The sequence below is a fragment of the Antechinus flavipes genome, chromosome 1 (assembly GCF_016432865.1).
Source record: "Antechinus flavipes isolate AdamAnt ecotype Samford, QLD, Australia chromosome 1, AdamAnt_v2, whole genome shotgun sequence".
NCBI lineage: Eukaryota > Metazoa > Chordata > Mammalia > Dasyuromorphia > Dasyuridae > Antechinus > Antechinus flavipes.
In genome coordinates, this window is record NC_067398.1 from 258,146,999 (window position 1) to 258,169,363 (window position 22,365).

General features: G+C 35.2%; 1 pseudogene; it reads left to right on the plus strand.

The window, feature by feature from the left end:
- Positions 1 to 12,842: 12,842 nt before the first annotated feature.
- Positions 12,843 to 22,365, plus strand: part of LOC127545206 (serine/threonine-protein phosphatase 2A regulatory subunit B'' subunit beta-like) — a 155,423-nt pseudogene continuing 145,900 nt past the window's right edge.

A 22,365-nucleotide genomic window follows, 5' to 3' on the forward strand; every position in this document is an offset into this window, starting at 1 on the left:
TAATTCTGTTCTCTGTGGTCAAGAAAAATAAATCAATCTAATAATTCTCTGACTTTTTTTTGTCATGGATCCCTTTGGTTTGGTAGAATCAATGGACCTCTTTTCAGAATAATATCTATTGCCTATTTTTCATAACTGAAAGAAAAGCTAAACTGAAGTCAGAGTTTAGAGGAAATAAAGATGTAATTGTTTCTTCTATCCAAGATACCAAGATGACAGATCCTCCTAATATCTATCCATGGGCATCTACCTATCATGGATATCTATACAACTTAAGAAACTATAATCGAATTCTTTCAAAAAAGAACTCTTCAGTGCTTGAAAATAGCTATTGGGTGCTTTTAAAGTCTTTTCTTCTATGATTTAACCATCATCAGTTCCTTCAACTAAATCTCATAAAATATAATCTTAAGATCCTTCTAAGCCTAACTGCCCTAAACATCCTCCAAACTAGTTGGCATATTCCTAGGCTGCTCATATTCTTGAACAAAGTGTTGCTTTGATAAATTGTTTCAGCTAACTGTGGGTTTTTTTTGCATTTCGCATTGCAGTTGCTTTCCTTTCTTTACCTCTCTCCTCTCCCTCCCCTCTCCTTCTCTCTTCTAGTCTCTTTTCCTTTTCCCTCCTCTCCATTCCTTTTCCCTTTTCTTTTTTCCTCCTTTTTTCTTCTTTCTCTCCCCTCCCTTCCCTTTTCTCTGTTTTTTCTTCCCTTTTCACCTTCCTCTTTTCCACTCTCTTCTTCCTTTCTTCCTCCTCCTTCCCTTCCCTTTACTTTCACCTCAGACACTCAGTAGTAATATAGAAGTATCATACTATAGTCAAGCTGATATATATTATAGTAGTGAGCACTACTGGACTTGGAATTATTAGATTTGAGTTTAGTACTAACTTCACCATTAACTTTCTGTATGAATTGGATTGAAGGTCCCTTCTATATGCCTCAGCTTCTGTATCTGTAATAACAAAATAGATGATCTCCAAGCTCTTTTCTAGTGCAAAACATTTATATTCTAGCTTTCCCACTTATAACTTTTATTGCCCACCTTTGAACTTGGGTCTTAATGATTAGCATTTACTAACCTATAAACACTTTGAGGGTAGATTGAGTTTTAGATAAATGTTGTTACTTCTATTTCCTGGCAAAATATTCTACATATACCAGTTGCTTAACAAATTTTTGTTGTAATCTATTGTAGTATTGTGGTTCACTATCTGTAATATATCATCTAGGGTTCCACCATCACCACCATCATCCCATAGTAAGTAACCCACCTAAATATTTGTTAATTGGTCCATTTTATAAGATCATGGGACTTAGAGTTTATAGAAAATTAAAATTAATCCAACTAACTGCCTCATTTTGTAGAAGGGCCCAAAGAAAAGTGGCTTATTTAAGATTATGCCTGTAGATAATAATAATCAAGATTTGAATTTAGGTCGTCAAACATTAAATCCAATTCACTTTTCATTATATTTTTCTGACATTTGGGACTCCCAGTTATTTACAACATCATATTTTTTTTTAAGTCTACGTGACTAAAAAGAAAAGAAAAAAATCAAGACAGAAGGTTTGACACACTCTCACCTGTATGCTTCAGAGGCTGTGTGTGTAAAAGGTCACATTAGGAGAATGGGATTTTGTCCAAAGCTGGGATAGTTACTCACCCTCAAAGATTCCATTAGTGGGTACTTTATCAATTAAAGTAACCATTAAAAGCCTAAGAGATGTAAAATAGACCAGAGTATCACCCAAGCAATCTTTCTCAGAGAAACAAGAAGGCTAATGGTGATCCCACAACATCTTTCCTGAATCCCTGTGTATCCATTAAGAACAAGAAAAAAAAATTATGTCCTTATAAATCTAAAATGGTAATGTACCATATGGCTAACTTAATTTAGTAAGTGCAGGCACCTATCTTGATGTTTGGGGGTTTTACACCCCTTTTAAGGAACTATTAAATAATTTAGTGCTGATTTTTAAAATTAGGCTCAAAAAACCTGTTAATATTTCATGAGCCATTATGGAATTGCATGGTTTCCAGAAGCATCTGTTGTGGAGTTTCCATTTCCATCTTAGAAGCACTTGTTGCTGCAGACAATTTTCAATTACTCAATGTTTTCTTCTCTCTCATAATGTATATTGAGCAAGATATAGACTTACAGCCTATGAATCTGCAAGATCATTTATTATCCATACAAAGTGCTTTGCAAACCTCAAATTGTGATATAAAATTAACCTATTATGTGTCAGGAACTGTGCTTGATGCTGCTTACAAAAATAAAAGTTCCTGCTCTCAAGGAGATTACATTTTAATGAAGGATACTGCATATGCACATATAAATATTTAAAGATCATATACAAAAAAAGAAAACAAAGTAATTTTGGGAGGGGCTGCTGGGGTGATCAGTAAAGTTGTCATGAAAAAAAAATCACAGTTTTAGAGTTTTAAAGGAAGACAGAATTTAGGAAGTGCCTTCTAGACATGGGAGACAACTAGCTCAAAAGTATTGAAGTATTTTAAATATTGAATAGGTCAATGTAACTGGAATGAAAAGTATGAAAGCAAAGTAAAATCTCACAAGACCAAAAAAATAAGATAAAATCAGATTGTAAAGAGTTCTGAACATCAGACAGTGGAATTTATAGTTATCCTCAAAAGCTTTTGTTTCAGGAAGAAGCTTGATTGCCATTAAAAACCCATCCTCCTTTTTTTTAAATAAAGCTTTTTATTTACAAAACATTTGCATGGATAATTTTTCAACATTGATCCTTGAAAAGCCTTTTGTTCTAAATTATCCCTTCCTTCCCCCTAGCCCTTCTCCTAGATAGCAGGTTGTCCAATACATGTTAAATATATTAAAATATATGTTAAACTCAATATATGTATACATATTTATACAATTATCTTGCTGCACAAGAAAAATTGGATCAAGAAGGAAAAAGCACTGGGAAAGAAAACAAAATGCAAGAAAACAACAGAAAGAGTGAGAATGCTATGTTGTGTTCCACACTCTGTTCCTACGGTTCTCTCTCTGAGTGTAGATGGCTCTCTTCATCACTGAACAACTGTAATCATCTCATTGTTGAAGTGAGCTATGTCCATCAGAATTGATCACACTGTAGTTTTATTGTTCCCATGTATACTGAACATTTCACTTAGCATCAGTTAATTTAAATCTCTCCAGGCCTCGCCTGCTGGTCATTTCTTACAGAACAATAATATTCCATAACATTCATATACCATAATTTATTCAGCCATTCTCCAATTGATGGGCATTCATTTACTTTTCAGTTTCTTATCACTACAAAAAGGGTTGCTACAAAAAGCCCTTTCACAAAGGGAATGCAACTTATTTTTCCTCTCCTCTTATGGGTCCAACTCAATTTTAATTTTCAAGTATATGTATTGATAAATCAGTTTCATCCAACTGTATGACTTATTCTGAACAATAAGCATTTAAGCATTTTTCATCTACTTGGTTTTTACCTGTATAAATAACTAGGCTACATCTTTTTTTTTAATGGTTATACATCTTTTTTTAGATACTTCAGACATGTTCTAAAACTTGATACAATAAAAACAGTGCCATCTTCTGACAGGACTATCTGACTAGTCCCTCAAATTGGAAACATCTTACAAGTCAAAATGTCATAGGTCATGCTTTCTACCAAATTATATACATATAACATAGAAATGATATATATTGGTATACATGGTACTGGGCCAAGTATAACAGAAAAAAATCCTTGATAATTATAGATTATATATTGAATAGTTAATGATGAAGTTGTTTTGAAGCAAAAGTTATTATACAAGGATTTGCCTATAAGAATATAGTATTAATTTTTCAGAACGTGATAATTTGCTATTGTTGTTGTTTTCTGAATTATCATATCTGATATAGTCTGATTACTGATCTTTTAAAAACACTGCACATACACTTGAGATAGGAATAACACAAGAACAACAACAACAACAAAGGTAAAGGAATGAAAAAAGGAAGCAAGAGAATGCAAGATATCTTCTACATCAAGCATCAAACTCACAATACTAAGACTGTTTATGGTCTATAAAACTCTGGAGGGAAAACTGCATCAGATTGAAATGTAATTGGGAAGTGTTTAACATAATAAAAGTAGAATAAAACATAGATAATGTTAATTTGTGTTTTTCTAAGTCTATATTCTACTGCAAGGGACCCATTTTTTTTAAAATTTGAATTTGACTGGTCTCTATAACAGAAGTTAAATAAATTGAAAGGAAGGGTAAGTGTGTTAAATTTGAAGGAGAAATAATTTTTTCCTATTAATTCAGAGTTAAAAATACTGTGATGGAAAATGAAGGAGGATATCTTTAGAAAATTTCTAGAATGTAAATTTGCTCTTGAGGCATCTTAACAAAAGTAAAATTTCAGGATTCTAATTCACTAGGATTACGCAGAGACTTTTCATGACTTTGTATTTACACAATCATTGAATGCTCCAGATGATAAATGTCTTTATATAGTCCCAAGAGCATCTTCCTTAGTGATGTAGAGGTCTGAGACAGACTTTGGCCACACTATTGACCCAAATCAGACATAAAAAAGTCACCACAATCCATAACAGACCTCAGCATCTTGGAAGATCATTTTATGTACATGAGGGGAGAGGAGGAGAAGAGAGGAAAAGAGAAGAGAGGAAAGAATTGGGAGAGGAGAGGAAGTGAGAAAAGGAGAGAGGAAATTGGGAGGGGAAAAAGGAAGGGGAAGTGGGGAGGGGAGAGGTGGAGGAGAAGGAAGAGGAAGGAAAGAAGTAACATCTTATGTAACATAGTAGCTGCATGAAATGATTTATTCTTTGAAACCAGAGTGCACAGAAGGAAGTTAAGGTGTATTTATCATATATGTTGAGGGGAGGGATCCCTTAAGCACAGAAAGACTCATCTTCCTGCTAAAGACTCTTGAATGCTAGGCTGGAGAGTGGATTTGATTTAAGGGACAAGAGGTAGTTTTTGTTGGTTCTTGAGCAGAAAGATAATATAAAGACAGCAGTATATTAGGAAGTGAAGTATAGAATGAATTAAGGAAGAAGCCAATTGAGAGGATTATTGTAATAGTCCCAGAGTGAAATGCTGAGCACTTAGCCCAAAATATTATTTGTCCTTCATTTCAAAAAAGACTAAAATATCACAGGTGATGTCTTGATTTGTATATGAATTGCATATAGTTGAGGCAGTTGTCAATCTCTCTCTTTTTTCCAGGCAATAAATTTCAGTGGCAAAACAAAAGTCAGGATGACTAGTGATAATCCTGGTTGCAGTATGATTTAGGGATCTTTGATGTCTAATCAAGTTCTAAGTGCTCCATGGTTTCACCTGCCTTTATGACCATTGGAACAAATTTCTCTTGCCTGCTCTTTCTCCTGGGGGAAGTCTTCACATGTTCGGGGAGATGTTTCCTTAATTCACTGATGGATTCAAGGCCTACTGATTACTCTCAACATGCTTTAGATATATGCTGAGACAGTTTTAGCAGAGTGGCCACTGTGCCTGCTACAGCTTCCTGGAGCTACAAATGAGAATTGAAGGTGGACTGCAAAAGGATCTGAGCAGCCCTGAAAAAGGCTCATCAGGCCTTCATATCAGAGGTGCTAATCTTCCCATATACCCCACTTAGACCAGAATTATAAAAGTGAGATCAAAGAGAAGGGATTATTCAAGAAAATTTGCAGGACTTGGTACCTGACTAGATATGGGAGAGATGTGTTGCTCTGTAAGAATCAAAATGAATTATCCTTCCAAGTACCTGTCATTATTGAGATGGAACACATTTATCTAATAAGAGCCGATCCATTACTTCTATTTATTTCTCTGATATAATGAGTTTATGCAGCTCTTTTCAATTTGACAATTTTGCTCCTTCCCTGACTTCTTCCTCATCACTCCACTATTTAGTTGTTTGCCATCATTTGAGCAATTTTCCCTGAAAAGACTTCTGAGTAGAATTCATTCTATACAAAACTAGGATTCATAGAAATGGTTCTTGTTTCTCCCTGGCAGAGTATGGAAAGAGCACTGCCTTTGTAATTAGAGAACCTGGGTTCTAAGTCTGATATTTACTATCTCTGTGATACTGGGAAGTTATTTTTCTCTATAGGCCTTAATTTCCTCATTTGTAAAATGTGTTGGTTGCACTAGATAGCCTCCAAGATGTCATTAATGTGGCCCTCAAATTCTATAATTTTTTGGTCTATTTGGTTGATAAGCCTCTCTGAACTAGGCTAGTCCTTGGGCACTGTTCATATAGTCTGCTACCCAAAGACCCTCCATCTTCCTAAGATCTTCCCACACTTAAGTTCCATTGGCATGTACTTAATCAGTTTTTTCTCCATGCCATAATGAAGCATCATAAAACATTATGCAGGTGAGCCTGGGTTCTTCATTGCAAATGAGGAAACAATAAGTCATCTTTACAGTGAAGATAATGCACATGTAACAGTATTTCAAGAAGCCCTATCTGAATTCCAACAAGTAAATCTCATCAAAAATATCCATATACAATTTACAGCCTATAAAAGAATTATCTCCACATTTAACCTGTCGAACACCTCATTAGCTTTGTACTTTTGCTCAGTAAGCATTTAAAATGTAACTGCTCCACCATCAGTGCCAAGAGTATGAGCTAAAATAAATTCAAGTGGACTGATTGCACTATAAAGGCTAAAGCTGACAAACTTAAGTTCAAGATTTTAGCTGTGAGTTGATTCAAAAGACAAAGGTAAGGTCCTACAGATACAAATTACTAGATATATTATCAGATTCAGTTGAAATATTGGCTTAGTTTACTGATTTCTTGCTTGCTTGCTTTCTCATTTTTTCTTTTCTCTCTTCCTTCCTCCCTCTCTCCTTCTTTCCATCCTTTCCTCTTTCCTTCCTTCCTTCCTTCTCTCCCTCCCTCCTTTCTTCCCTCCCTCCTTCCTTCCTTCCCTCCTTCCTTCCTTCCTTTCCTCCCTCCTTCCTTCCTTCCTTTCCTCCTTCCTTCCTTCCCTCCTTCCTTTTTTTCCTTCCTTCCCTCGCTCCCTCCCTCCCTCCTTCCTTCCCCCTTCCTTCCTTCCTTCTTCCCTTCCTTCCTTCCTGCCATCTCTCTTTCCTTCCTTCCTTCGCCCCTTCTTTCCCTTCCTCCTTCCTTCCTTCCCTCCCTCCTTCATTCCTTTCTTCTCTCCTCCCTCCCTCCCTCCTTCTCTCTGATCCTTTCAAAAATAAAATTAAAACAAAATGAATAAAAAGAATTGGGCCATATAATAGAATGAAATAAGAATGCAAAACTGAGCATCAGAAGTCCTCATTAGAAAACAATCTATAAAATACCAGTACAATCTAAAACTGATCTACTTTTTCAATAGGAAAAAAAATGCATTTTTGATGTCACTTTCAGATCTTATGAATTTGTTTCTTGTTCTGCTAAAAAAGATGGCTTAGATTTCTTTGAAATTTTTGTGCCATCTGTTATACAGTTATTCTGTTAAGAATTATTTTCCCTTACTATTCACAACCAAAACACCACTTCAAAACATAGAGCTGTTATTTATTGGGAGGAAGCTTTATCCACACATTCATTTTCTGGTCAAATTTTCCTGGCTTGGCCTTTCCATATCCTTTTCTTCCCCCCAAACTCATCTTTCCTTCCTGCCCCTACCTATATACATATACTGATTTTTTTAATGTCTCTTCCTAAAGGTTAAAAAACATGATAGAATTCAGTCCCTCAAGGGACTTCTTTTTAATTTAGAATGGCAATTATTTTGGGTGGAACTTAGTGAAATATATAACTCTTATTCCACCTATTCTATGGAATGCTAGAATGAGCAAGAGAGTATAAGGTCCCTCCAAGAGATCTAGAATACCCTGATTAAGAAGAGGAGGAGGGACTGAGGAGGCAGCAGGGTAGAATGGAATGGTCTTGATTGGAGTCAGAAAACATGTGGTTCAAATTATAATTCTCCGTGTCAGTGAAATAGTGCAGTGGATGGAGCATTGGATTCTGGAGGATATGAGTTCAAATGTAGCTTCAGACCTTTGAAACTTCCTAGCTGTGTGACCTGAGATAAGTCACTTAAACTCCAATTGCCTTGCAAAAAAGAGGGAGAAAACTTTCAAATTATACTTCTCATATTTACTACATATGGGAACCTTCAATAATCCACCATTTCTCTCAGATAGCTTCATTTTCCTTATTTGTAAATAGGGAGAAATAGATTAGATGATTTCTATGATCTCTTCTATAAATCTATGATCCTGTGAAATCTATAATGGCCAAGACTACCCATATTTTCGTGAAATATTTTGTTGGTTTTTTTTTTTTTTTAATAAGATCTAGGACTGAACAGTGAGTCTCCCCTTCATGGGAAAGCAAGGTTAGGACACTTATGAGAAGCAGCCAAAAGCCAATATGAGAGACCGAGATTCCACTTAGCATCCCTTTACTGTGGTCTTGCTTATATGTCTCTAGTTGAAATATAATTATTAACTTATAGACAGATAGGTGAAGAATCTATGATTTCTTCAGTAGTGGGAACTCCTGGTACAATATTCTACCAGTTGAGATTGTGACCTATCTACAACTTGGTCAGTAAAATCTAGGGAGTTAGTTATCTGAAGCACAATGAAGTAGATAACCCAAGGTTATGCAGTTAATAAGTGGCAGAGGTTAGATCTGACCTGATTCCTGACTCTAAGTCAGGCATTCTATTCAGTAGACAATCCTGTCTCTTCAACTGTTATTTTATGGCCCATAAAACTTAATTCAGTTCTGATCCTATATTAGCTTATATGTTGTATATGGGGAAAGGTGGAACACATAATCAGACATGAGCAAATTACTAGAGAAAATAGCAAAAAAAAAGCAAAGTGATTTTCAAAGGAGAGAGTGCTAAATTGTTTTTGGAAGCAAAGTAGATATTCCAGGAAGCAGGGGAGAGAAAACGAGTGCATTCCAGGTATAGGAGAGAGACTTCACAGTGTTGGGAGATGGCACATCATCCAGCGTGAACAACCCAAGGGCCAGTTTGCTTAGAATGGAGAAAATCCAGGAGGAGAAGTAATGTGCCATAAACCTGAAAAGGTAGGTGGGAGCCAAATTGCAGAGAGTATTAAATGTCAAACCAATGATGATTCTTGACAGGACCCAGCCATGGGCTAAGTAATTAGCTCAGTGTCATGCTTCAAATGAGCCTTCATTCTGTCTCTCTGACTGATCATCTCACTGGGTCATTAACCCTCTCCTTTTGACAAGAGAATGTCAATCCACTCATTTTCAATGTTTTTCAGTGGAAGTATAACACCTTCTTGACCTGATGAATGGTCAAGACAGTTACCAGGCTGTCGTTGACTTTGTGCTATAATAAAAGAAGCCAAAGGGAATTCTGCCATTTCATTATAATAATAATCAATAATGAAGGAGGAGGAGGAAAAGGAGGAGAAGGAAGAGGAAATGATTAGCCTTTATATTTTACTTTTGGCAAAGCATTTTATATTATCACATCTAATTCTTAATACAACTTTATGAAGTAATTATTCCCATTCTACAGTTGAGGAAACTGAGGCTGAGAGACCTCAAATGACTTGCTCAGGGCAACACAGCTAAGAAATATCTGAGGCAGAATTTGAATTCAGGTGCTTCTGACTCCAAATTTGGAATTCTATACATAGCATCACCTAGTTACTCTAAACCAGTCTTGGTCCTTTGTTTGTTCATTAAGGACCCTTTCTGAAATCTGGAGAAGCCTATGGACACCAAAATAATATTTTAAATGCATAAAATAAAGCACATAGGATTACAAAACAAACCATAATAAAAATAAAAATAAAATCCTCGCTTCCCAATTTAGGTTTACTGATCCTCTGAATTCTAATCCTCGATTTTTTGGAGGGTCAGTGGACCTTTGCTGTAGAACCATTGATCAAGACCAAGGGGCAAATTGCTGCTATACAGCTCCTAGTATACAGGCAACTGCCACCAGTTAGAAGGGTTTAGCTCACTCTTTACATATGGGCACTGGTCCAGCAGACACCCCCTGTCCTGAACATCCCAGTCTCAAGGGATGCAGAAGAGGATATAAAGCTCTCTAAGAATGGGTTAATTTTCCAGTCAATTAGGTTTCAATTACAATCTTCATCAAGAGAACAAGTTGCTACTGCTTGAAAATGCCCAATCCCTGCCTTCTCATTACATAGTCTCAATTTCTCCTACTCCTGGCAAATAATATAACGAGAGCAGGAAATGGTTCTGAATGTGTCCATTCTGGTGACACAGATTGTAATGAGAACAGAAAGAGGCGCAAAATTACCTCTTGCGATGTCAATAGAAAAATCCCAAGTGCCAGGTCATTGTTATTAATTGTGTCCTAATGCCCTGCCATGGTGCCTAAAATGGCAGGCAGCTTTGCCCAGATCAGGCCCATTCTGGAACCCAGACCTGCCTCTCAATGCAAATCTCTTTCCAATGTCTTCTCGCTTGCCAACTCATCTTGTCAGCAGTTGGGACACTATCAGCTCTAATGACAGGAAAGCCATGATATGCAGAGGAAGAGATTCACAGAGATGCTAAATATTCTCACCTTGTATACAAGGACATGGGTTTGTGAGCCCATTGGTTGGGGAACAGGCCTTGGGTCGCCTCTGAGCAGCTAACAGAAGAAAGATGACTGGATGCACACAGGAGTGGAACCCTACACTTCTGACTGCCAACAAACTGAATCTGCCAGGGGCACATGTGGCTCTGCCAGGGGCACATGTGGCTCTGCCTAGATTTTAGTTAGTAGGCCACCAAGAGTTGGTGGCTGGGAGGAAATATCCCAGTAAGAAAGGGTTGGAGTCAGAGGTTGTGTTCAACACTTTGTGACCCCATTTGAGGTTTTCTTAGCTAGGATACTGGAGTGTTTTGCCATTTCCTTTTCCAGCTCATTTTATAAATGAAGAAACTAAGAAAAACGGGGTTAAATGAATTGCCCAGAGTTACACAGCTAATAAGTGTCTGAGGCCAGATTTGAACTCAGGAAGATTCATTTTCCTGATTCTCAGTCCAGTGCTCTATCAATTATTGGTTCAAATCCCTGCTCTGCCACTTAAAAGTCATGTGATCTTGTGTAAGTCATTCTCTGTCATTCTTGTTCTCTGTTTCTGTCTCTCTATGTCTCTGTCTCTCTCGGTCTCTGTCTTGGTCTCTCTGTCTCTTCTCTGTCTGTCTGTCTCTGTCTGTCTCTCTCCCTCACTCTATGTCTCTGTCTCTCTCTCTCCCTCAATTGCTTCATATGCAAAATGAGAGGATTAGACTAGGTGACCTCTGTTTTAAATCAGACAACATCTGGCCTAGACATCATAGCAGCTTGGTATCTGGGAAAATCTAGCATTTTCCTCAGAGGTATCCCTAGACATTCATTCAATAAGACCCAATCCTCTCAGGTCACTTTAGAAGAGTTCTAATGAGGATCTGTCAATCATTCATTCATTCAGCAAATATTTATGGATTGTACTCTTCTCCCTGTTGAAATTATTTTGACATTGAAGTGCATTTACTTACTGATGTACATGTTACATCCCCTTAGCTGAATGTAAGAAGTCAGGGCCTGTTTTGATTTTTTTTTCCTCAATATCTTGAATGTCAATCACAGTGCCTTGCAAATCGTAGGTGCTTAATGAATGTTTGTTTAGTTGGGTTGCATTGATTGATTATTTCAAAGAAGTACAGATACAGTGTGAGGTACTAGATAAAGTACCTTTGCTTTTGACACATACTGACCATGTGACCTTCAGCAAATCACAACTTCTTAGTTCTGTAGAAAGCTCTTTAATAAGAATTTAATAAGAGTTGGAGAGAACATGGCCAGGGAAGTCAGGTGATAGAGGTGAAGAGGGAGAGAAAAAGGAATGAATTAGAAGCTGGAATATCTCTTCTTTATCCCTAATATATTGACATTTACTATGTGGTGCTAGCTTTCAGTGAGATTATAATCTATTTAGGTAAATAAAACATACAAACATGTAAAAACATATGCAGCTGCTATTTAACTGACATATAATACTACAAAGATTATAAGAGGTCAGCAAAAGTGGGAAGAGTATCAGCAAGATCAGAGAAAGAAGACTTCATGGAGGAAGTGGAATACAAAGTATAAATAGAATTTATGTTAAGGAAGGGGAAGGCATTCCATGAAGTGACTATATATAAACAGGGAAAGAGTTGTAGTAGTCTATATTATCTTTGGGATATTGCAAAGTTCTTTAGAAGATCCCAATCTCCTTAATATCAACTTTTTAATATCAAAATTATGGTGCTTCTAGTAAGATGGTATGTATGTATAAGTCATAGAACAGTACAGTTTCTGAAAAATCAAAACTGAAAATCATTGAAAGAACAGTAGAGAGACACATGATGGTCATGAGCTTCAACACATTAAAAACAAGGACTGATTAGAAAGAAGTGGTGTAAAGAATGTGTTTGAAGACATTTAAGAAATATTTATATATTTATTTGTATCAAAGTACTAGAAGATGAGAGATATGCATTATTTTGGAAATGGATGAACAATTCATGGGATGTAAATTTAATGGAATTCTAAAAGAAATGATCAAGGGAATGATTTCAGAGAAACCTGGGAAGACTTTCCTGAAGTGATGAAGAATGAAGTGAGCAGCATCAGAACAATTCACACAATAAGAGTAACCTAGTAAAAACAAGTAACTTTGGAAGATTGAAGAACTTTAATCAATGCAAGATTCAGCACCCAAAAAAGGAAGGGTTAAAACAATTTTCTATCCCAAGACAACTTGGCAGGAAAGGTTTGCCAAACCAGGGTGAGAATGATGGTCCAGCACAGACCTAAGTGCCATGCCAGCAAATCAGCAGCAAGCTTTAAGTCTCCTGAATCAACAGCAGCAATGGTAGTGGCTTCTAGAGTTCTTAGCCCACAGGCAGTATGGAGGTCAGATAACTGGTCAGGAGATTCAGGTTCCTTTGCTGACACTGGGTATAGGATTCTATTGCATTGCTCATATAGGGATCTAGGCTGCCGTCCTGAGTTACAGTCCTAGGCTGGGGAGGAGTACTAGCACACCAGAGCTTGTAGCTGAAGGACAGCAGGAACCCTGTTCACAGTTCTAGGGAATTAAAAGAGTGCTTTTGGTAACACACAAAACAGACAACAGGCTGGGAGAGTAGTGAACACTTTTCTTAGATGATCCTATCTTGGAAGAATGTGAAAACTTAGAGAACAAGCTCTGCACAAAATACCTGAAGCTTGGGAGTGCCCTTTCCAACCTTGGAAACAGAGCTCAACTTTAACATAAAAATAAATGTTAAGAAATAGGTAGAAAAATGAATAACCAAAAATGAAGTTGACCATAGAAAGTAACTATGGTGACAGGCAAGACATAAACTCAAAAGAAGAAAACATTATCAAAACTGCTATATCCAAAGCCTAAAAGAAAAACAAATGGAATGGTCTCAGGACCCAAAAAATAACATCTTAAAAAACAGAATAGGCTAAAAATATGCACAAAAGTCCCCTGAAAGAACATTTTAAATAGCAGAAATTACCAAATAGAAAAAAATTAACTGAAGAAAAGAACTTCTTAAAAAGCATAATTGGACAAATGAAAAAAGAAGGCATAAAATCTCACTGAAAAAAATAATTTCTTAAAATTTAGAATTGGGCAATTAGAAATTAAGGACTCTGTGAGACATCAAGACACAAAATGAAGAAAATGTGAAATAATAGATAACTTTCCTGGAAAATAAATCCAAAAGAAATAACTTAAGAATTATTGGACTAATATAAAGTTATGATCAAAAAAGGACTTAAATATCATACTTTAAGAAATTATCAAATAAAATCATTTCAAAATCCTAGAACCAGAGAGTAAAATAGACATTGAAAATATGTGCCAAACACTTCCTTAAAGAGATCCCCAAATGAAAATCCCTGTGAAAACCCCCAAATTCCAGAACTCCAAGTCAAGGCAAAAATATTGCAAACAGCCAGAAACAAATTGTTCAGATATTGTGGAGCTCCAGTGAGGATCACACAAGATTAAGCAGTTTGCACACTACAGGATTGGAGCACTTGGAATGTGATTTTCCAGAAAACAAGGGGCTAGGATTACAATCTATTAAGCAAAAGTGGGTATAATCCTATGAGAAAAGTTGACATTTAATGAAATGGAGGTCTTTCAAGAATTTCTATGAAAAGATTAGGGTTGAATAGAAAATTTGATTTTTAAATACAGGACTAAAGAAATGCATAAAAAAGTAAACATGGTTAACATGATAGAAACAGAAATCATAAGGAACTTGATATGGTTAAGTTGTTTACATTCCTATATGGAAGACGATTTTTGTCATTCCTAAGAACTTTTTCATTATTAAGACAGAAGGATATACATAGAGGAAGAGAGAGCACGGATATGAGTTGACTATGATGGGATATTCTTGATAAAATTAAATTTAAAATCTTTTGCAGAAATAAAACTTACACAACTAAAATCAGAAGGAAAATAGTAAACTAGAAAAAAAAATTTCAAGTTTTCCTGAAAAAAAGCCTAATTTCACAAATATATAAGTAAATTTGTCAAATTTATAAGAATACAAGTCATTCCTCTGCTGATAAATGGTCAAATGACATAGACAGGAAGTTTTCAGCTAAAAAAAAACCAAAGCTTTCTATAGTCATGTGAAAAATGCTCTAAATCATTATTGATTTGAGAAAAATGAAGTAAAATCTGAGGGATAACTTCATCTCTATGAGATTGACTAGCATGACAGAAAAGGAAATTGATAAATGTTGGCAAGGATGTGGGAAAATTGAGACACTGATGCTCTGTTAGTGGAGTTATGAACTGATCTAACAATCTGGAAAACAGTTTGGAACTATGCCATAAAAGTTATAAAACTCTATATGCCTTTTGACCTGGCAATAACACTAGTAGGTCTGTATGGCAAAGAGATTTTAAAAAGAGGACTTATTTGTACAAAACTTTTTTTGATATCAAAGAACTGGAAATTGAAGGGATGAATCAGGGAATGACTGAACACATTGTGGTCTAGGATTTTGAAAAAATATTATTGTGCTATTAAAAAAAGAAGTAAGATAATTAAAAAAAAACCTGGACTTACAAGAATTCAGGCAAAGTGAAGTAAACAGAATCAACATTAAGCAACAATTTGGTGCAATGATTACCTGTGAATGATTTAGCTGTTCTCAGAAATAAAATTATCTAAGATAATTCCAAAGGACTTACGATAAAAAAAAAAAAAAGATTATCACCTCCAGAATTTAAAAAATGGAGTCTGAATGCAAATCAAAGCATACTTAAAACAAAGAACCCCTTCCTTTTTCTTGTGGGTTTTTTTTTTTTTTTGATGGGAGGGGGAGGTGATAAGAGAAGTCTGTGTTTTCCTTCACAACATGATTAATATAGAAATATATTTCATTGGAAAGAAAGAAAATTTCTGGGGGTGATATTTGTCCTTGGGAGGCTGCTTCGTGGAAAAACAAATTAAATTTGTTCAGTTTGGCCACAGAGGTAGAAGCTGCAAAGGTGCCAACATTAGCTGAATCTCCCTTCTTTCACTTCTGTATCTCTCTGTGTATCCAACGTTGGCCCAGTCTTTTTTCTCTCTGTCTTTCTCTCTTCTCTCTTTCCTGCCATTCTCTTTCTCCTTTCTGTTTCTCTCTCTCTCTCTGTCTGACACGCTCTCTCTCTCTCTCTCTCTCTCTCTCTCTCTCTTCTCTCTCTCTCTCTCTCTCTCTCTCTCTCTCTCTCTCTCTCTCACACACACACACACACACACACACACACACACACACACCCCTAACAATTAGAATCTTTTCAAAATAGAATGTACTGCCTTGGTAAGTAGTGTGTTTCTCAATCCCTGGAGGTCTTCTAGCATAGATTGAACTGCTTTGTCAGGGATATTGTAGACTAGGCCCTGCATCAAAAGTATATCTTAGATAAAAACACTAAATTCTCTTCTATCTCTGAGATTTGATGAGTTTATGGAATATTATTTCAATATTTCCATTCCATTTAATGACTGGATGATTAATTCCCAGATGTAATTGTCACAGGGGCTATAACTGCATGTTAGGACACAGAGTTGGCTCAAAAAATGGTCAAAGTCTCCACAATATTTTTATGAAAATATTTCCCTCCAGTTTGCATCTCTGAAGGCATTTTAAAAATACCTGTGGGGAAAAATGCAGATTTTCAAAAATAGGGTAGTGTGGAAAATGTTATGAAACAAAGTACACATTTCCTCTTTTCAGGATAGGACAGAAAACACAGATATTTTTAGACTCTGTAGCTCCTCTAGGGAATACAAAATGAAATGTGCTGGTGTCTACACACCAGGATATTTTCTTTTTTAGCAAGCATCCAAGTTTCCTCAAAAATGGAGTCCTATTTTCAATGCTTATGAATAAAAACAACAACAAAATTGAGCTTCCTGATATGGAGTCCAGGCCTTGAAAGAATGTGTTTCAATCAACAATGAATGCAGATGCTAGTTTGACCTAAGTAGGGCAGAGTGATTGGAATTTTGTACCAGGTCATGGAATTTCAAAAGTGTTAGTGGCACTTGTCAAATTTCAGTAACTTGAAAAAATTTAATTTGTAATAAAATTATCAAGAATAGTTAGCTAAAATGAAAAGCTATAAGATGATATCCTTCTTTCTCTTTCTTTCTCCTGCAGCTATATATCAGATGAGATTTTCCTGAATTTGAGCTTGTCATGATTCTTCCTCAGCCATTGTTCTGCAAGTAGTAGCCTTGTCTAGAACCTGGATCTCTACTCCTGGGGGCTAATGTCTCAGGGTAGGGTAAAATAATTTTGTTTCCCCCCATAGGGCCATATTGCATGATACTTTCCCCTACATTTCACCTCCTATTTGTACCCCATCAAGCCTTCATAGGATCACAGATTCAGAGCTATAATGAACCTTAATGATGACCTAGTTGACGCTCTGCATTCCAAAGATTTTTTTTTAAAGGAAAAGGACCCATAAGTAATATATATATATATATATATATATATATATATATAGTTATAGTTATAGTTATAGTTATAGTATCCTTTTTTGTGGCGGCAGAGTTGGCTATTGAGAGGCTGCCTATCAACTTGACAATAGCTGAAAAAGTTGTGGATACATAATTGTGATAGGATATAATTATATTACAAAAAATGCTGAGAGAGTGTTTTCAGAAAAACCTGGGGAGACATATGAACTGATACAAAATGAAGCAAGTAAAACCAGTACTTGGTCATACTGTATCCAATAACAGCAATATTATGATGATCAAATATGAAAGTCTTAGCTACTCTCATCAAGATGATGAGCCAAAGTGATTCTAAAGGGCTCATGATGAAGTATTTTATCCATCTCCTGACAGAGAACTAATGACATCCAAATGCATATTTCCCCAGGTTCTATACTTCCAACTTATTTTAAAAGGTTGTTTTCAGAGTGAGCTTTGGGCTGATAGTAACCAAGCATATTTGGTGAAGAATTTCCAGAGATTGATCCACTTGGTGACTCTAAAAAGCAATGTCTCTAATTTTATGCTTAATAGCCCAAACACTGAAAATTTCTCATTATTTAGGTGCCCTTTCCTGATCTGGAGCTATGAGGATAAGATGTCACCTTTTCCATTGGTTACAATAACATAATGATTTGTGGATTCTGTTTCTGTGATTATACCTAAGACCATTTAAAGATTAAAGATCACTTCTTCATGGTAACCATGCCAGCAACAAGACCAAGTTAAAGTATGAGATGTCTTTATGAGATTTTCTCTTTTCCAAATAAACGACACATAAACCTCTTTCCCCTCAAGAGCAAAAGGTTGACTTGTGGAATTTCAGGTAGCAAATACCCAGAACAGAATATATATCTTTGTCAAAAGGGATAGATGCTTCAGCAGCCAGTCAGACAGTTTCACTCTAAAATTTAAGGTGTCAATCATCAGGCAACCTATTTGGGAGATAAGTGGTGTTTTGGAGCTTCATGGAAACTCAACAGTTTACTCTGGTCAAGATTTAATGCAAGGTTCTTGCTTGGGAAATCTTCTAGTAGAAATGTAACATTCTCTTTCAATAGAATTTGCAGCTGCCTTCTGCTTAGCATAACAATGTTGATGTCTCATTGATTTCTCATTGAATGCTTCTGAGCAAAATCTAAGTATCATTTTCCAAGTTCAACCGTGACTACTTTCATGTCTGTCAGATCTTATTGTTTAATTAAAGTGCACAAACTACCTCTTTAATTTTCTTCCTTACAGCTATCATAGAGTTGTAAAGCCATTCAGTTGTTCATCGATTCTCTGTTCTTACTGCCATCAGTGGATTTTTAAAAAACCAGATACTTGCCCTCTTGTCAGAAAATGGGAGGAAAACCACACTCTGCACTAACATTTTAGATTCCGCCTGTATAGGCCTCTGAACACAATGGGTATTCTGAGTTTAGGAGAGAGAACTGAGGAGGTTGTCAGAGAAAATTAAGGATAGTAATTTGGATCAGGTTTTCACCATTGTCACTGAATAAAGAAGCAACTTTTCCAACTTTAACATCATTCCATATTACAGTTGTCTCTAAATATATGAGGAAAACACATTTCCATCCCAAAGGTCTACATACTCACATAGTATTTGTATAGTTCTCCAGTGAGCATTATGAGCATACTGGTCACAAGCCATTAGCAATCCATGTTCAGGATCTATTTTCTCCCTTTTTATTGCCTTTATGCTGACTTTGAATCATGCTAATTGGCTAATTATCTGTTCTATTGCAGTTTTAAGACATTTTTCTTACTCAACTTTTTTTTTTTTTCATTTCCCTTTCCTACTCTTTCCCTAAGGAGGTATCCTAGAAACCATCACATATTTTATAATTTTTAGAGTGTGTGATTAAAAACAAAGATACCCCATGATAATTTAGTAATAAATCCTGCTTTTGTTATTTTTATCCTTGATTATTACTCAGTAAACAAATAATTGATCAGTTAACCATTATTATTCAGAAACAGGGTTATATCTAATTGGACTTAAAAAAGATTTCAAGCTTTTCCCCAGTCAGGGTTTTATCCTTCTATGAACCATGTGTTAATAGATAATTATAAGTGGAAAAAATACCCTATATGCATGTGTATATTTGAGTTAAGAAACACATTGAAGAAGCCAGTGCTTTAAAAGAAGAGTTAAAAGCAACTTTCATCACCTTCCTGCCTTTGAGAAAAGGGGATGAAGCTGAGGTCTGGATGGAAATAGGTCTCCTAGAACCCATTATGCAAAATGGCTTCTAAAACCTGAATTTTTAAAGTAGGAGAGATAAAAGGAAAGAGGCGCAGGGAGGGGGGGGGGGGGAAACTCAAACACTAGCTAGAAAATCCTGAATATTTTTGCTTCATAACATAACGTCTCAAGACTCAATTTATTTTGTAAAGATTGTCTATTATGGGCCCCATACTATCTCAATATTTCAAAAATCTGTGGTTTGATCTTTGTGTATTGCCTCCAAAAATGTACACAACAATCCTTTTTGCCTTAGTAGATTCTTTCATTAGTTGTTGTGTCTTCTCCATTTTCTACCCTCATTTATTACTTACTGGTCAACCTTCTGATAATGAGTACATCTGGCTAGTCCTTAAAGAATGAGAGATATACAGTTCATTTTACAACCAGTATGTGAAGCCTTAATCTAGTACTATCTATCTAATACCGGCTAGGAAATAGAATGGTACTTCAGTGGAATAGAATAATTATGTAATACACAGTAATAAATGATGAATCTTGTGTTTGATAAACAGAAAGATGTAAGATTTCAGGATAAAAATTCACTGTTTGTTAAAAATATATGAGAAAACTGGAAAACACTCTGGCAGAAACTAGTATAGAGTCATATCTTACACCATTTGCTAAGATGAGGTTAAAATGAATACATGACCTAAACATAAAAGGAGATAGCATAAGTAAATTGAAAGAACATGGAACATGTTACCTATCAGATTCATAGATAGGAGAAAAACTTATGATTAAACTAGAGATAAAAAGCATTGTGAAATATAAAATGGATAATTTTGATTACATTAAATTAAAAAAAAGCTTTTTTGTACAAATAAAACAAATGTAGCCAAGATTAGAAGCAAAAAATAAGGGGCTTTATAGACAGAAATGAAAATTGAAAAAATTTTGAAAAATCATTTCATATCTATCAAATTGGCTAAAATGGTAAAAAAGGAAAATGACAAATGTTGGAAAGACTATGTAAAAATTGTGAAACAATTGGTAGAACTATGAAGTGATATAACTCTTTTGAAGAGCAATCTGGAATTATAAATTATATCTGGAGTTATAAAATGTTTATATCCTTTGACCAAGACATACCAATATTGGGGTCTAGTTCTCATGGTGATCAAGGAAAAAAGAAAATAACCTACGTGTTCTAAAATATTTATAGCAGCTCTTTGGGGGGGGGAGAGAGGGGTGTCAAAGGACTGGAAATTTAGGAGATTCCAATCAATTGAGGAATGGCTAAATGAGTTGTGATTATGTGATGTGTTTATGGTTATATATATTATATAATTTATGAAATTGGAATAGAATACTACTATGTTGTAAGAAATAAGTAGGTTGATTTTAGGAAAAGCTGGAAATACTTGAATGAATAATGAAGAATAAAATGAGCAGAAATAAGAGAATATTGGATGCAGTAACAGCAGTATTGTTTGAAGAGTAAAAATCAATGACTAAGCTATTCTGAGTCACATAAATATTCAGATCAATTATGATGGACTTATGAAGGAAGATGTTATCCACTTCCAGAGAAAGAACTGATATATGGAACCATGTACATCTTATATAGTTCCACATATATATTTGTGTCAAATGGTGGCTTTCTCTAATGTAGAGTTGGAAGGAATGAAGGTAAATTCCTTTGAACCCAATGTAATAAAAAAATTAAAAACAAAACAAAAACATATAAACAAAAATCAAATAGGTTCTTTTTCCTTTTCTTTGATATCCTTGTGATACAGATTTAGTGGTGATTTAGGTCAAAGGAGTTGCACAATTTGGGGGCATAGGTCTATACTCTTTCCAGAGTCATTGAACCAATTCACAATTTCATGAATAGTACATTGTTTCATCTATTTCTTTTTCCATATCACCACCAGCATTTTTTATTTTCTTTTTCTGTCATATTAGTCTATGTAAAGGAGTAGTACCTCAGAGTTGTTTTAATTTGCATTTCTCAAATCAATAGTGAATTAGAGCATCCCCTCTCCGTCCTGGAATTATTGATAGCTTTGATTTCTTATTCTGAAAATTGCCTTTCAGTATCTATCAATTGGGGAAAGACTATAAATTTGTTTGGCTTTAATTAGAAAAGTTTTCCATAAAATTGTTTCCTAAGTTTTCTACTTTCCTTCTATTTTGGCTGCACTGATTTTGTTTATGCAAAAATATTTTTGTTTCATGGAATTAAAATTATTAATTTTATTTTTCCTATAATCCTCTCTACTTTATGTCTGATCATAAACTCTTCTTTTATCCATCAAGTTAGTTTTTTCCTGCTTCCCTAATTTACTTATGGTATCACTTTTTACATCTAAATCATATACACATTTTGATCCTATTTCAGTATATGCTGTGAAATGTTGGGTTTTTCCTGGTTTCTGCCAAATTACTCTCTGGTTTTCCCAAAAATGTTTATCAAAAGGCAAGTTCTTGCCCCCCAAATTCAAATTCTTTGATCATTTACTACTTTGTATGATGTACCTAACCTGTATAACTGTTCCTTTACTTTATTTCTGAGTATCAAGTTGTTTTGATGATTTCCAATTTATAAAATAGTTTGGTATCTGGCACTCTTAGGCTACCTTCCTGAACATTTCTTTTCAGTGAATTCTTGATATTCTTGGCCATTTGTTCTTTTAGATGTATTTTGTTATTTTTCCCTCTAACTCTATAAAATAATTCTTTGAAAGTTTGGTATGGCATTGAATAAGTGGATTAATTTAGGCAGAATTGTCATTTTTATCATCTTGGTTCAGCAAACCCAAAACAGTATTTCTCTAATTATTAAGATTTGCATTTATTTATATGAAAAGTTTTGTAATTGTGTTCATATAGTTCAGGGTTTGTCTTGGCAGATAGATTCCCTGAGCTGTGGGGTGTGTGTGTGTGTAATAACTGCAGTGATTTTAAATGAAATTCCTCTTTGTAGTCTCTTCCTACTAGGCTATATATAAAAATGCTTATGAAATATTTATGGGGGTCTATTTTATATCCTGCAACTTTGCTAAAGCTATTAATTGTTTAAATATGATTTT